Source organism: Rhinolophus ferrumequinum, chromosome X, assembly GCF_004115265.2.
Source record: "Rhinolophus ferrumequinum isolate MPI-CBG mRhiFer1 chromosome X, mRhiFer1_v1.p, whole genome shotgun sequence".
NCBI classification, from domain to species: Eukaryota; Metazoa; Chordata; class Mammalia; order Chiroptera; family Rhinolophidae; genus Rhinolophus; species Rhinolophus ferrumequinum.
The window spans coordinates 82,101,995-82,118,497 of NC_046284.1; the positions used below are offsets into that span (position 1 = coordinate 82,101,995).

The 16,503-nt window shown below is 39.1% G+C and overlaps 1 protein-coding gene across 16 annotated transcripts in view; it reads left to right on the forward strand.

The window, feature by feature from the left end:
* The first annotated feature begins 8,904 nt into the window (after positions 1 to 8,904).
* The window catches only part of HUWE1 (HECT, UBA and WWE domain containing E3 ubiquitin protein ligase 1), a 162,948-nt gene continuing 155,349 nt past the window's right edge, over positions 8,905 to 16,503 (forward strand). For 13 of the 16 annotated variants that reach the window (XM_033108784.1, XM_033108844.1, XM_033108835.1 and 10 more), the window contains exons 1-3: positions 8,905 to 9,040; positions 9,250 to 9,349; positions 15,190 to 15,326. The gene's annotated coding sequence lies outside the window, so the exon portion shown is untranslated. Of the gene's footprint in view, positions 9,041 to 9,249; positions 9,350 to 11,573; positions 11,786 to 11,938; positions 12,163 to 15,189; positions 15,327 to 16,503 lie in introns of those variants that run through there. The other 3 variants (XM_033108809.1, XM_033108792.1, XM_033108801.1) reach the window with 3 other exon arrangements.

The following is a 16,503-nucleotide window of genomic DNA, read 5'->3' on the forward strand; positions in this document are numbered from 1 at the left end:
TACAAACCCAGGTAGTCTGGCTCCAGAGTTTGCACTTTTAGCCATTATACAATAGAACAGAAGATTCTAGAAATGAGCTCCAAAATACCTGGGAGATTAGTATTTAAAAAGGGGGGCATTTCAAATGAATGAGTAAAATGTCAACTGTTCAATAATTACATAGGAACAATTGGATAGCTACTGAGAAAAATTAAAGTTGGAAACCTACATTTGTACTGTACATCAAAATAAATCTAATATGGCACAAGTATTTAAAGTTAAAAATTAAAATCATAAAAGTGCAAAAAGAAACCATGGAGAAAGAGTTTTATAGTCTTGAGGTAGGGAAAGCTTTTCAAAGTACAACACATAAACCAGCTATTATAAATGACGAGATCAGTAATTTGATTATATACAGTAATTTGAAGTATTTTAAATTTATATATTCTAAGAAACAAATCTGCAAGGTTAAAAGGCAAATATACTAAGGAAAATATTTGTGACAGGAAGACCAAGGGTTATTATCCACAATATAAAAAGAGCTATTCCAAATCAATAAGAAAATACTAAATTCAATAAAAATGTGGGCGAGCAACGCAAACAGGCAACATATTTGAAAATAGAATACAAATAGCTATCAAATATATGTTGATGGAAGGAGAACTGACTCTGGATGTTGAACACACAATGTGATTTATAGATGATGCAATACAGAATTGTACACCTGAAATCTATGTAACTTTATTCACAATTGTCACCCCAATAAACTTTAATTGAAAAAAAAGAATACAAATGGCTAAGAAACAAATTAAAAGGTGCTCAACTTCACCAAAAATCAAAAACATGAAAATTAAAGCAATGAAATATCACTTTGTATCAGATTAGCAAAGAAAAAAATGAGTGAAAATATACAGCTTTGGCAAGTGTATGGGGGAAAACACTCTCATACTCCAGTACTATGGATATAAATCTTTATAATCTCTTTTGGAAGACAAGTTAGCAATATCTACCCACTTGTAAAATGGGCATACCCACTGCAGCACTCCCATTTCCAGGCATTTGTCTTATAGAAGCACATACATGTGCAAAGCTATTTTCGTTATTATAGAGTGCTTCATTTTGGCATTCTATAAAAATGAAAACTCAGTAACAATCCAAAGGAGCATCCACCCTCCCTATACAACTAATTAAAAAATGAGGTAAATCTTTAAGTATTGACATATTAAGAAACACATAATATATTGTTACCTCATCCTCTTATCTCTGAGAATCCTCAGGGGTTTTCTTATAGGGTGACTGTTACTTAAATTAGCACGGCTTTGTAAACTGTAAAATGGGCATAGTCATAATACTTGCATCATAGGGTTGTTTATTCATTCACTCCTTCAAATAAATGTTATTGAACAGAAACAATTGCCAGGCACTGTGCTAGGTGCTGGGGTACAAATATAAACAAAATCGACATGGTCCTGCTCTCGAGGAGCTAGCTCACTGTCCAGTGTAGGGTATGTGGGGTGTGTGTATGTGAGGGGGACTGATGTTAATTACACAACTATACAATTGTCTTGGGTGCCTGGGGAGGAAAATAGCAGAGTATGATGAAAGTGTATCACAGGGTACCCTGATCCAGTTTGGGGCGGGGCAGGGAAGTCTTCCCTGAAGTGATATTTGAATTTTTTTAAAAAAGATAGTGATAGGCCAGGCATTTTGTGTAAATGCCAGTTCCTGAGATTAGTTAAAAAGGATGAGGTATATGTGTATACACTGACATAGAAATAATGTCAAGAAAACATTAAGTCAATAAAGCAAGTTATAAAACATATATAGCATGACCCAATTTATAGACAGTAAAAGATCTGAAAAATATATGAAGTTCTGCCAATTAAGTTCGTGAACTTGTTGCAACGATGTTGTTAACCTTTTTTGATATCAAAGGCATTATTCATTGTGAATTTGTACCAACTGGACAAACAGTTGACCAGGTTTACTATTTGGAAGTGCTGAAAAGGCTGCATGAAAAAGTTAGACGACCTGAACTTTTTGCCAACAATTTATGGCTCTTGCATCACCACAATGCACCAGCTCACACAGCACTGTCTGTGACGGGAGTTTTTAGCCAGTAAAAAAAATAACTGTATTGGAACACCCTCCCTACTCACCTGATCTGGCCCCCAATGACTTCTTTTTTTTTACCTGAAGATAAAGGAAATATTGAAAGGAAGACATTTTGATGACATTCAGGACATCAAGGGTAATAGGACTACAGCTCTGATGGTCGTTTCAGAAAAAGAGTTCCAAAATTGTTTTGAAGGGTGCACTAGTTGCTGGGGTTGGTGCATAGCTTCCCAAGGGATATACTTCGAAGGTGACCATAGTGATATTCAGCAGTGAGGTATGTAGCAGTTTTTGTAGGATGAGTTCACGAACCTGTCTGACTTCATATACCATACTCATAGTTGTTAACTCTATTTGAATAATTTATAAATTTGTCTGGCATTATGTAATCAGAATAAAAACAAACATATGTAAATATAAATAGGAGCGACACCATGGACATTAGAAATATTAGTATCCAAGGCAAAAAGTTTTAAATGGAGTAAAGAGAGATATTGATAAAAGATACTATCTACTAAGAATGTCTTCTGTAATAAACATACATACCAAACAATATTCCATTAAAATGCGTAAAGAAAACAGAAAAGCAGATAAGCTGTACCTATAAAGTAAGTTTTTAAGAAAAATGCCTATGCGACCCTTGGAAAAATTAATCATGTCCTGATTCACAAAAGAAAGCACAATACATTTCGAATAGCAGAAATCATAAAAGTTGTGTTATTAGACCACAGTGCAATACAACTACTAACCACAAAGCAGTAAAAAAATGTTGGATCACTTCAAAAATCAAATAACATTTCTAAATAACTTCTGGTCAAAGTAGAAATCAAAACCAAAATTATAGCCTAGAAATTAATGGGAATGAAAGAACTCATATTAAAGTGAAATGCACCAAAAAATTAAACCTTAAATGCTTTTAGAAATAAATAAGAAAGAATGAAAAATGAATAAAGCACATATTTAACATAAACCATTACAACAAAGAAAACAGCAAAAAGAACTTAGAACTAGAGGAAGATATTAATAAATATAAAAGCTAAAAATTATTAAGTAGAGAATAGGAAAATAGTAGAATAAGAAAATAAATCTGAGAAATAGTTCTTTGAAAATACCAATAAAATAGAGAAACCTCTACAGCCTAGTTAAAATGGAAAGGGAGAAATACAAGATGGTTTGATTGATGCATAGACAGGTAGATGATAGCTATGTGATAAAGCAAGTATAGCAAAACATTAATGGTAAAATCTAGGTTGTGGGTATGCAGGTGTTCACTGTAAAATTCCTTCAACTTTGCTGTATGTTTGAAAATGTTTACAATAAAATAGATAAAAATCTATTATCATCCAGAACATCAGTTTTGGAAACATTAACTAGAAATTTCATTAAAACCTGGAGACAGACAAAGGTACCCACTGTTGCCTCTACTATTTAACATTTTTCTAGAAATTCAATAAAATATAATATGTCAAGTAATGCATGTAGGAATTATAAATATAATAAGGAGGGTAAATCATCATTTGCAGGTAATATCATTATCCACCTGGAAAACCAAAGAGAATGAATAGAAAAATTATTAGAACTGAAAGGGGAGGTAAGTAGAGTGGCTAGGACAAAACGATGTCCCATTATGCACAAAAAATGTAAACGGCTACTTCTAAATAGGCAGGTAGTGAGGGGAAGGGGGATGAAAGGCATCTTTCATGTTTTGCTCTGCGTACAGTATGTCTGTGATGTTTGAATCTTTTACAACCAAAATGATTCATGTAGTTGTTTGAAAAAAAGGGAAAATAAATCAATGGTAGGCAGAATCCTGAAATATCTCTTCCCCGCCCCTCCCCCAGATTTCCCACCCTAATTTTTAGACTGTGGTTGTGATGAGATATCTTGTCTGTAATTATTTTACATTACATGGCAAAAGGGATTTTGCAGATGTAATTAAAGTTCCTCTTAAAATAGGGAGATTATTCTGGATTATTCCAATGGCCTTACTCTAATCACACAAATCTTTTAAAAGCAAAGAGTTTTCTCAGGCTAGTGGCAGAAGAAAAAGTCAGAGAGATTCTGAGAAAAAGAGGGATTCAGCCTGTCACTGCTGGCTTGAAGATGGAAGAGGACACGTGAGGGTGACTTCTAGAAGCTGGGTGCATGGAGATCTTAGTCCTACAAGAGCAAGGAACTGAATCCTAACAATAACCTGAATGAACTCAGAAGTGGATTCTTCCCCAGAACCTCCAGATAAAAGCCAAGGCTGGAACACCCTGATTTTGGCATTGAATGATCCTAAGCAGAGAACTCAGCCAAGGCCACCAGGACTTCTGACCTGCAGACCTGTGAGACAATAAGGTGTTTTTGTTTTTTATTAGTTTCAGGTGTACAAAACAATGTAATAGTTAGACATTTACACCCCTCACAAAGTGATAATGCCCCTCCCCCAATCTACTACCCCTCTGACATCATATATAGCTGTTACAATTCCATTGACTCTATTCGCTATGTTGTACTCCACATCCCGTGACTATATATAAATTATAGTAGACATTCAGTATTATTCAGCTGCAGGTGTACAGCACAGTGGTCAGGCATCTACACCGTTTATGAAATGGTCTCCCTAATAAGGCAAGTGCCCGTCTGACAGCCGACAAAATCTTTACAATATCATTGATTATACTCTCCAAACTCTTTCATATCCCTATGGCTATATTGTGGCTACCAATTTGTACTTTCTAATCCCCTCACCTTCTCCCTCATCTCCACCCCCCACCAATCTAGCAACCATCAGTTTTAAACGGCTAAATCTGTGGTAATTTGTTATGCAACAACAGAAAACAAATACAGATCCTCCTCTATTTACAATGGATTACGTCCCAATAAACCTATCATAAGTTGAAAATACCGTCAGTTGAAAATGCATTTAATACACCTAATCTATGGAACATCACAGCTTCGCCTAGCCTACCTTAAATGTGCTCAGGACACAATATCCAGAAAAACGCTGGCAACACAGTACACTGGAGAGTCTGAGTTGTTTACCCTCCTGATGACGTGGCTGGCTGGGAGCTGAGGCTCACTGCCACTGCCCAGCGTCACTAGAGAGTATGGTGTCACATATCGTTAGCCCGGGAAAAGATCAGTTCAAACTTCGAAGTGTGGTTTCTACTAAATGCGTATCAGTTTTGACTACCGTAAAGCTGAAAAACCTTAAGTCGAACCTTTAGAAGTCGGGGACCATCTGTACAAAATACATTATTCATCAGCAAAACAATGAGATATGTTGCCTATCACATTTGCAAAGATTCCAAACCTGGTCGTGCAGTAAGGTAGGGACATGACATACCCATGGGCCCGACGGGAATGTAAATTGGTAAAATCTTTCTCAAAGTACATTGGGCAATACCTAGCAACCTCCCTCAATATGCAAATGTGCTCTGCTTTATTAAAATGTATAGTATTTAAATAATCAGAGTGGTGAGTAAAGATTTTTCTAAATGTCCTTTACAGAACTGCTTATAACAGTGGACCATAAGAAACAACAGGAACGTATGGCCATAGAAGACTGGGTTGTGAAATAAAATATCCTCCACCATTTGATGAAATAAATTTATGTAATCAAAAGTCCACTAGGAATTCTTATAGAATTTTACAAGCAAATTTTATAATTCATCTGAAAGAAAATGCATGAGGATAGTGAAGAAATTTGTGGGGGAAAAAGTCAGAGGGGCTTACCCTAGCAGGTATAAAGCAATAATTTAAAGCTCAAGTGCTTTAAAAAATTGTGATATTGGTGCTGGTATGGATTTTAATCCTATTGAATGAATTATTTACATTCAAATCCATGTATATAGGAATTTGGTTTTTGATAAAGGGAAAGAATAATCTATTCAGTAAATGTTTAGGGCCCTATGAAAAATACCAATAAGTAATTAGTATTACAGTGGAATAATATTTACCTATTAAACATAACATTGTTAGAATATGTAATGACTTAGAAAAATATTTACCAAAGGAATTCCAGAAAATTAAAGAGCTAAACATAAAAAAATTCTAAAATATTACAAGGAAATACAGAACAATGTTTCGAGTCTTGGTGTAAACAGGCCTTTTTTTGCAAGGTTCAAAATGCAGAAGCCATAAAAGAGACGACTGATAAATTTGAACATATCAACATTTAAAACATCGATACCAAAAAGACCCCATAACCAAAGTTTAAAAATAAGCAAAGTTTGCAAAAAGAAAAAAAAAATTCCCAACACATGTAACAAAGATTTATATCCATACTACAAAATTCAATAATAAGAAGCCAAACAATCCAATTGGAAAATGCATTTAAAAGATACGAATAAACAAATGGCCAACAAACATGAAAATATTCCTTAACTTCGCTAAAAATCAGGGAAATGCCAATAATGAGATAAAATTTTCACCCATCACATGCACAATATTCAAATGATTAGTTAATACCCAGTGTGGATAAAAATTTCAGGAAATGGTTATTCTTATTCCCTGCTGGTAGAGGTGTAAACTGAATCTTCCTACATGGCAATTTGGCATTACATGTTAAAATTTCAAAACGTGCTGTCTTTGAGATCTATTTCACTTCTCCATATTTATCATACAGAAATATTTGAGCGTATGCACAGAAAAAGCATGTACAAGGATTTTTACTGTAGTACTGTTAATAGTAAAAAAGTATCACTGTTTTGAAAACAGTGTATTTATCAATAGGTAACTATATCAAGTTAACTATAGTACACTCATTCAATGGAATACTATGCAGTACGTAAAATGAATGAAGTAGATTTGTATATACTGACATGGAAAGATCTTCAAGCCACAGTAGGTGAATACAGCAATTAACAGAACAACACACACAATAGTTTGACATTTACATTTTTTAAAAGTAAAAAACACAAAATGAAGCTATGTATTTCTATGTTTATATGACCGTAAGAAGAATTTTAAATGTATCTGTCTTGTGTTTTGTAATAATGTATTCATTCATGTGTAATTAGGAAAACATCTTAAATGAAAAAAACAAAAACAAAACTAATTACATGTTAAAAAAAGGAACGCTTCATGTTGAGATTAAAATCATGTTATAAACAAATATTTAATGACATGGCAAATATTCACTAGGTTATTAAATAATAGCATGCTATAATACTACTTTTGTTTTAGAACTATAAATACATATATAATAGATAGAAAAAGGCTGGAAGGACATAAAACCAAAACATTAATAGTGGTCCTCTCTAGGTGATGGGATTATAATGTTTTGCTTTTGGTACTTTCTTTATGCTTTCATGTATTTTCTGAATATTCTACAATAAGAAAAATAGAAACAACAGGTGTGTGTGTGTGTGTCTCTGTGTGTGTGATTGTAGGAATTAGGACTGTAAAAGGAGTGTTGTTGGCAAGAAAACTAAAGCCTGCTGCAGACTGAAATTAAAACTAGGGTGTAGCGTATGTGAGATTTTAGAATTAGGAGTTGGGGAACTAGACTTCATGGGGCCTAAGAATTAACAATAGAAACGTAGGGGTTAGAATTAGGAGTGGAGACCATGGATTATTAGAATTAGTGAAGATGCTGTGAGAGGTTGAAACTAGAATCAAAGGCCTTATTAAATTAAAAGTCTTCCTGAAAACGATCATAGCAATATTGGTGAGGGTATGGGAATATCCAAATAAGCTGAAATTCTCATATATTTCTGGTGGGACTGTATATTGCTACAACTGTTCAGGAGAGCCTGTCCTGAATATTTTTGAAGAAGTGACCTTTTGACCCTAGCTACTTCATTTCTACAAATTTCTCCTTGAGGAAAATCTTAGAAATATGCAAATATTTAATTACATCCAAGTTCATGTCTGCCTTTCTTATAATAAAAACGTAGACGCTTGGTTAAATAGTTAGCATTACAACGGAATAACATTCATCCATTGAAAATAACATTGTAAGAATATTTAACGGGTCAATCGCTCTCAAAGGGGCTTCCATAAAGGTTATACACAAAATTTTACATGTAAATATGTATTTGGCTGGAAGTGGATCCATTCATCAGATTCTCAATTCGGGGCATGAGCCTTTGCTCTGGAGGGCTGGAATTAGAACTGGAGGGTATAATTACAGTTTTTATTTCCTCTGTGACTCAAGAGTACTTTGGATAGTGCTTTTGTCTTTATACTTTAAAATACTGTGTTAATACATGCTTTTTGTTAACAATTCAAACCTTACCGAAGTATCTAGAGTAGCAAGTCAAAGCTCCTCTTTCCTCTCACCCTCGATGCAGCACGGTTAATAGTGGTATCTCCTACCAGATGCACTTTATTACCATGCATTTACAGATGCAGATACTCTATAAAAACCCTTTGCCAATAGCACTGCCACCCCAAATAATACCAAGGAGAAAAAGAGAATATTTATTGAGGGCTTACTTTGTGCCTGAAGTTAAGTGTTCTAAGGCTTTGCCCTTGTGAACTCACTGTCATCGGCGCCTCTGTCACCTCCCACCCTCCATCCACACCGTGTCCCTGCTTGCCCTTTTGCCCTCGCACCCCTCATTCTTCCTTCACAAGGCATCTGGAGAGATTGTTAATTTTTAAACGTAAATCAAATCAAATCAAATCCTGTCAACCTTCAGTGGCTTCCATCGTGCCTCGAATCAACTCACAATTTCTTAGAGACCCTACTGTACTTTAGGGTTGGGTTGCTAGGCCGGGAGTAGCTCAGGAGGGGTCCCCTTGCAAGGGACCCGGCTACACCGCGGAGGGAGCGTCCTCCCAAGGGGCAGGGGCGGGGCTTCCCGAGCCGGGGGTGGAGCTTCAGGTCGTGTGTGAGGAGAGCTGGAGGGGGAGGCTTTCCGCGGAGGGCGAGCAGCGAGGGGAGCGGGGCTGAAGCAGGGCGGCGGACCCGGCACGCTCCTGCGGGCCCCGCGGAGCCATTGCCGCCGAGGTGAGCATGTACCCCTGAGGCGGGGGTGGGGGGGGACTGGGCTCTAGTCGCACGGCTGTTCTCAGATCCTCGCAGGGGGTTGTTCTCACGGGACTCTGCGTGGAGGCGCGGAGGTGGCGGCCTTGGGGAGCCTGAGGGAAAGGGTGGTGAAGGGGCCCGGGGGCCTGCCCCAGCACTCCCTCCACCCCGCCTTCTCTCCCCTCCCCCAGGCCTCCGCCGGCGCCAGTCAAGAACGAGCCGCTTCTTCGGGGGCATCGAGGGCAGCGGCCCACAGCGCGGCGAGACAGCGGCCGACAGTGGGGATGCGAGGTACCGGCATTAGCGGTGGCCAAGTGGCCCTAGAGAGGGAGTAGAGGCCGGGCCTTCGGCGTTTCTCTCCTTGGTTCGAGGAAGGCAGCCACATGGGAGGGGGAAGGTGAGGGGCGGGGGGGGGGCAGTCTTCGTGGGTAACTACTAGGCGTAGTATATGTATGTTTTGGGATCTAAATGGTACTATAACACACACATGCATATTCATTTCGGCAAATTGCTTTTTAAAAACTTAACGATCTGTCTTGTAGATCTTCCTATATCAGGGAATCTCAATTTATCTCATGTATAAACAGCTACATTGTATGATTGTACTACAGTTTATTTAACCATTTCCGGATTGATGTACATTTGCTTGTTTCCCTTTTTGGGGGGAGGGGGATGTTACAAGCAATGCTATAGTGAATGGGTTTCTATGTTTCAGGCACATGTATGAGTATTTCTGTAGGAGAAATTCTTAGAAGAGTAATCGCTGGGTTGGTGTATGCGTATTTTGAATTTTGATAGATTTGTTCAAATTGCCATCCCAAAAGGCCGTTAATTTACACTCTCCAATGTTCTGCGAGAGTGCCCATTTTTCCACAGTTGTGCCAACACAAATTATTAGGTTGGTGCAAAAGTAATTGCAGTTTTTGCAATTGTTTTAACCTTTTAAACCGCAATTACTTTTGCATCAACCTAATATTACCAATCTTTGTAATTTTGGCCAATTTAAAGAGCAAAAAATGGTATGTCATTGTTTTCATTTGCATTTCCCTGATTACTACTGAAATTGAATGTATTTTTATTTGTCTTAATTACAAAAGTAAATAGGCAAATATCAATAGTCTTCCTATCTATAAGCAATAAGCTTTTCGAAAATTTTATACTGGAAAAAACCCCATTCGCAATAGCAAGAAAAACGAATAAAAATACCTAGACGTAAACTACAAAACTTTATTGAGGAATATAATAGAAGAACGTTTGCATACATGGAGAAGGGATACATGCTTCTGGATAAGAAGGATCAATCTTGTAGTGATGCCCATTTTTCCTATGTTGCTTAATACAGTTGATGCAATTTCAATAAATATACCAAGTTTTTGGAACTTAGTATGTTTCTAAAGTTCATCTGGAAGAAAGATGGCTAAGAATAATCCAGAAAATATCTTAAAAGATAAGTAAAGGTGGGGGTATTTATACTACCAGATATTAAAATGTACTCTAATGGAACAATATTTAAATTAGAATAGACAGAACAATGTATTAGAGTAGAAAAGCCCACAAATCGAGCCAGATTGGATCCCAAGATTTATTGGAGAAACATTGTTGGCTAGTCGTGGAAAAACTGCCATATTAAAAGCTACAAGCACGCACTCTTTCCCCCGCCCCCCCAGGAAGCTTCAATTTTCCTTTGAGGGCAGACTCCTTTGTTTGGAGAAAACCACTTTATTGGATCTTTTGGTTATGCCAAGTTAAAGCCTTAGGAGTTAAAATTTGTGGCTTTGGAGCTCCAACTAACGATGTGAGCCTATAAGTTAGATTAAGATGGATTCAGGTTAGCCTGCAGTGCGGCGAGAGGAGTCTGTATGTTACTGGTCTTTAAAAAAAATTTTTTTTTCTGATCTAATGGGCAAAAAATGTTATGTCGTTGTTTTCATTTGCATTTGCGTGCTTATTGTGAAATTGAACGTCTTTTATGTGTTAGTCTAGGATAATGTCTTATTCCTGGAGGCAGGTAACAATGGGGTACCCATTGCTCCTGTTCCAGAATGTTGTTTAGCTAATTGGTACAGCTCTGCCCAGAAGCGTGATAATAAACAGGTTGACTTTTTAAATTTTCTTCAAGCACTAGGTTCTAGACACCTTAGATGGGGGGCGGAGGCAGTTTTCAGGACATGGCCGAGATTTGGCGCTGAGCTGTGTCATCGCGAGGTTTGGCAGTCAGCACCGCAGTGGGTCGGAAACCTCGTGGTAGGCGAGATCCCTGCAGAACGGGAGGTTCCTCCCTTCCCCCGAAAAACTCCCAGTCATTTTCACGAAGCCCCGCCTCTTTCCTTTTTAGGAGAGTGCACCCAGTCTCGCGAGATCTCGTGTTTCCTAAAGGCGAGGCGCGGGCGGCATCCTGCGGTGATTTCGAAGGTCTTGCAGAGACTAGAACGTAGTATCGCGATAGTTGTCAGGGCGCATGCGGGAGCTGGCGGCGGCAGATTGGCTCCGCCCCTCGGCGCTTCGTGAGGTTGTGCGTCATTTGCTTTTCGCTTCGCGTTGGGTGAGAGCTGAGCAGTAGCGACTTCGGCTTTGGTGGGAGGAGGGGTCTGCGAAGGGCTGGGCTCAGGCTTTTCCCGTCCGATAGAGGTTCTCGCGGGATCGCGCGGAGACGGCCGCGGTTCGGCTACGGACAGCCGCAGCCGCGGCGGCGACCGTAGCGTCTTCAGCTCGTGCTGTTCTTAGCCGGTAAGTTCTCGCGGGAGTGGGGTTACGTCCTCATTTGATCCGTTGGCGTTGGCGGAGGTAGCTCCGGGGTGGGGGGGGGGCAGTGACTAGGGTCGGTCCGCTTGCTGTTAAGATGGCGGCGGAAGCTGATGTCTGTCCGGCCAGGACCAGGGACTGAGGTGTTGGCTGTCCGCGTTGGTGACGCCTGTCAAGTACCCGACGTTAAGGAGGTGACGATTGGCAAAACGCCCAGGTGCCAATAAACCGAACCTGAGACGAAGACCACCCGGTCTCTGGTCGGTTGAGGCGACACCATTTCCCGGGCCTCAGCCGCGTGTGGGACCGCCTTTGCCCCACGAGTGGGTCAACGCCTCCGTTGTCGCCGCCGCAGTGGGCAGGTTGGGAACGGTGGGGGGTGGGAGTCCTGGAGTTCGTTGGGGGTTAGATTGGGCGGTGGGAGAGAGGGGGACTAACCTATGACGTTTGATTCTCTTCCCCCTACCTTTTTGCGGGCCCGCCTCCGTTCTCCGCCCTTGCGGCCGCGCATATCAATCTCCTAGTTTTTCTTCAGTTGTGGGTTCTACTTCCCCAGCTCCCATGGTCTTTGAACTAAGGTTTAGGGGTCAAGCTTTGGTGCCTCTGACGTACTCGTCCTCTAATTCTGTCGTCCCATTGAATCTTCCTTATCTACATGGATATTTAAGGCTGTATGTAAGAGGGGGAGTCAAAGCTTTTCTCCCTGTCATCTCTTACCCAGTTCTACTAAGGAAGAGAGCCCACGTTTCCTATCCCGTCCGCTCTCCCTCTTCCATTGGTCCTCTTGACGCAGGTGTTGCACAGAGCCTTTCCCGTTCCCTGCATTTTACTCCATCTTTATGGATGGAGCCATATATAGTAGCCTTCCATTTCCTTAGGTCTTCGTGCTTTATGACCCTGATCTAAGCACAGGGCACTGATTTCTCCAACTCTGCATGATGCTCGACCACTCTTAGGCGGAACAATGAATGGGTTGGTGGTTTGATGATTTCAGTTTTCGTGACCTCTTCATTTTAGGGGCCGTTAGCTTTCCCTTCCTCATAACACCCTCCTTCCCACTCCCCCCCAAAAAAACAGCTGTAGAGGATAACCTTCCTGTAAACCAACTTTTGTCTTTTTACTTCTCCGCCACCCCGGCGAAAGCTCGGGAAACCCCCTTTTCCTGCCTTGCTCTGAGTTCCTGTGACCTCTTCGTCTGTAGACATCTATCTTTGCTTCTGACCACTTCTTAACATGCTTCTCACTTCTTAATCCTTCTATTCCCTGTCCCTCGTGCTCTTTTACCAGGAGCTGTATTCCCTAGAGAGAAGATACTCTCCTGTCAGTCTCCACTACATCCTCCCCATGTGCTAGAAAATAAAATAGCTTTGATAGATTATCTCCTGTCTCTCAGTCATTGCCCTGTTCTACTTTTGTCTCCTTTCCATTCCAACATTACTATAGACAGTTAATTCCATACAATTTGTTTCCTTTTTAGGTTACATATTCAACACTGTTTTCTCTTAGCCTTAATGTTCTCTAGATTGAGGAGACACCAACATTCCCCAGTCAAGGGAAGGCAGCCTGGTATGGTGGAAATACAGTGTGCTTTGGGTTCATGTTGAACTTTGTGACCTTGGGCAAATTACTTTTCAGTTTCTTAGTGTTTTCATCTGTATAATAGGGATAATAGCACTTGTGGTTGCTAAAATTAGATACTTTGTAAAGTATCTGGCTTATGTTAGATACCCAATAAATTGTTACTTTTTCTTGGTGTAAGAATATACTGACAGATGCATCTGTCAAGTATGGTAGTTTTATAACTTGGGAAAGAAAAAAGATTTTGTTCCTTTAACTGTAAATCTTTCATGTATCTTTCTAGGCCACTCCTATCATTTGTATTTTTTTTTCTTCCTCATAGGCCACATTCTTTATATCCAATGGTGCCTGATGTTTGAATGTTATTCCCACCTGCATTAACCTACTAGTCTAGGAATTTTAGTGCAAAATTACTTTCCTGGAATGACCACCAGTTATAATGTTCCTGTCAAGAACCACCCCCCAGCCCCTTCACCCCTCTCCGAGTTCTGCCCTTTAGAAAGGGTGCTTCATCCCTTGCCTCCTCCCTCCTTACTTACATTCCTTCAAAGGCAGTCTGTCCTGCCATTCATCCTAGGTGAGATTTGGTGCCCGGTGCTTTACATAGTGATAAAAAGAACTTCTACTAGCTAGTTTTCAAGTGTTCATACTGCTTTTCCCCTACCTCTTTTCTTTTTTTGGTCCCTCAGATCAGTGTGGGGATGTGCTGTTTGGTCTTAACCTGGGCAGGATAATTTGTTTCTGAGAGAGTTTAGAAAGGTTTTTTGAGACACCAAGCTTCTTTTCCAAAGGGAATTACTGCCATTTCTTTAATACATTATCTTCTGTTGTGTTTTTGCCATTTTATGTTTTCCAGCATTCTGACTATATAGAAGTGACTGTTCAGTGTGGAGGTAGTTTTCTTACTGTTAATATTTTGGTTTTGATTAGACCAGTATTAAAGTGGGTGCTTTTTTTCTGATTATCTTGGCTGGATGATGGGCTTTAAAATAGGAATATGGCAGTAGTGAAAAGTTTACCTAGGATTAAAAATTTACAATGGGTAGCCATCCAGTAATTAACTATATGTGGACACTAGTTTGGAGCTTTAGGGTTTATTTAGTTTGAAGTGCTTCAGAGGTAATAAAATTTTCCTCCTTTTTCATTGGAGGTCAGGGGATCACTTTGTTTTGAGATTTTTGCCTTGGTGTTCTTTACAATGATCGGAAATGAACTAAACCTTAATTTGACTCTTGTCATTCAGAACTAGAATAAATCTGAGAATGACAATCTGGGTGTGGTCTAAAAGGTTTAATTTATTCTAGGTAGATCTCTGAGAAGAGAGGAAGGAGTAGAAATACCAGTTAAAAACTTTGTCTAAGGTTCAGTGGCAAAGTTCAACCTCAGTTTCTAGGATGTTTATCATTTGCCTCCCAGTGTGGCCAAAAAACACATGTATGAAGGTGAAAATTTTTTGTGTCCAATTTTTTCCACAGAAAATAATAAATTTAACACTGCCTTGGTATTAATTTGCAATGAGGATATAAAATTGTTTATAAAACAATCACTATTCCCTATAATGTCGTTTGGGTTGAGAACTGAGTTGAGTTTTCAGGAGGTATTGTCAGATTAGAAGAATTGTTTTAGCTGTTGGTTCTGAATTGTTACTGCTCAAGGCAGGTCCTGAAAAATGCAAATTGATACGTGAAGGCTATTGCTTAAGAAATAATAACCAGGGTTATATTTGAACATTGATATAAAGGTTAAACTCCCCCACACCCTAATAAATGTTTGTGTATCTCCCCTCCCCCACACACCTTTTTCTTTTGTAGGTCCTCCAGTAGTCTGACCTGAGTGGGTTTGCACTCCAGAGGAACCAGCAGACCAACTTCGTCAGGAAGGTTCAGAAAGCTGTTGGAGCAGTGTTGGTATTTCCCACCAGGATGAGTATGATTGGCTGTGATTTTAGGTTAGTTTTTCTAGATCTTTGTGGGGAGTATTTGTGTTTTACTTCCTGGAATGGAGATGGTGGGGGTTTTATGTATTTACATTCTGTAATTGAGCTACTTTGGTTTCTTCCATTGATCTGAAGTGGCACTGGCTGTTTTTTGCATTTAAGTGGAGCTCATTACTGAGAACTGTTTGAAATCTACTTGTACATGATTTTTTTAAAATCACCTTAAGTGTGATTCAAAAAATAAAATTGCATAATATTATGTCTAACCAACTCTTTTTTTAAAAGAGTTAGGAAAATTTCAAATGTACGAAAATTGGATGGTATAATGATCCTCCTGTGTACCTATCACTATCTTTTAACAGTTACCAACTTACAGCCATTGTTTCATCTATACTTCTGCCTATTGCCCCCCTCAATTATTTTGAAATAAACCCCTGCTGTCATATTTTTTATTTGCAAAATATTTGTATCTCTAAAAGATAAAGGCTCCGTAGAACACAACCTCAAAACCATTATCTCAACTCAAAAAAATTAACAGTGATTTTTTAAAAATACCAAATAGGAAGCAGTTTTACAGTTTGCTTGTATTAGACTCTGAAGAAAGTCATTTATCTCGAAGGATTGATATATCTCTTCAATTTATTTTAATCTGCAGGTTTCCTCCCTTTTGTTTTTTTTTTCTTATTTATTTTTTGAAAAATTGTCCTATAGCTTTCCCCGCTTTTGGTGATTACACCCTAGTAGTGGTATCTAACCCATTCTTGCTAAGTTAAAGACCCTGGAGGACCCCATTATAATGGAACAATGGCATTAATCTTCTGTATCCCAGTTGGAGTTGATACTGCTGGCCTAGGCACTATCCCAAAATAACTAGTCATGGATTCCTTTTTCTGTGGCAGAGTCTGATTTAGTTGATACCTGACTTCAGTTCCATGTCTTGGCCCTGCTTACTGCTCTGCATGAAAAGTAGGCCTCCTTGTGGAAGAAGCTAATGTTTCCTAGATAATGACCTGATTGTGCCTTTGGGGTTTTTCATCATGGTTTCAATTTCCTTAGGTGGTTTAGTTATTTTTATACTATCTTATAATGTTGCTTTTTATTCTTTTGAAGTTGATGTCTCAGCTGCTCTGACCCATAACTTCTGAGCTATTGAGACTTAGTGATGAGTTCCTCTGGCTGTAATAAACTT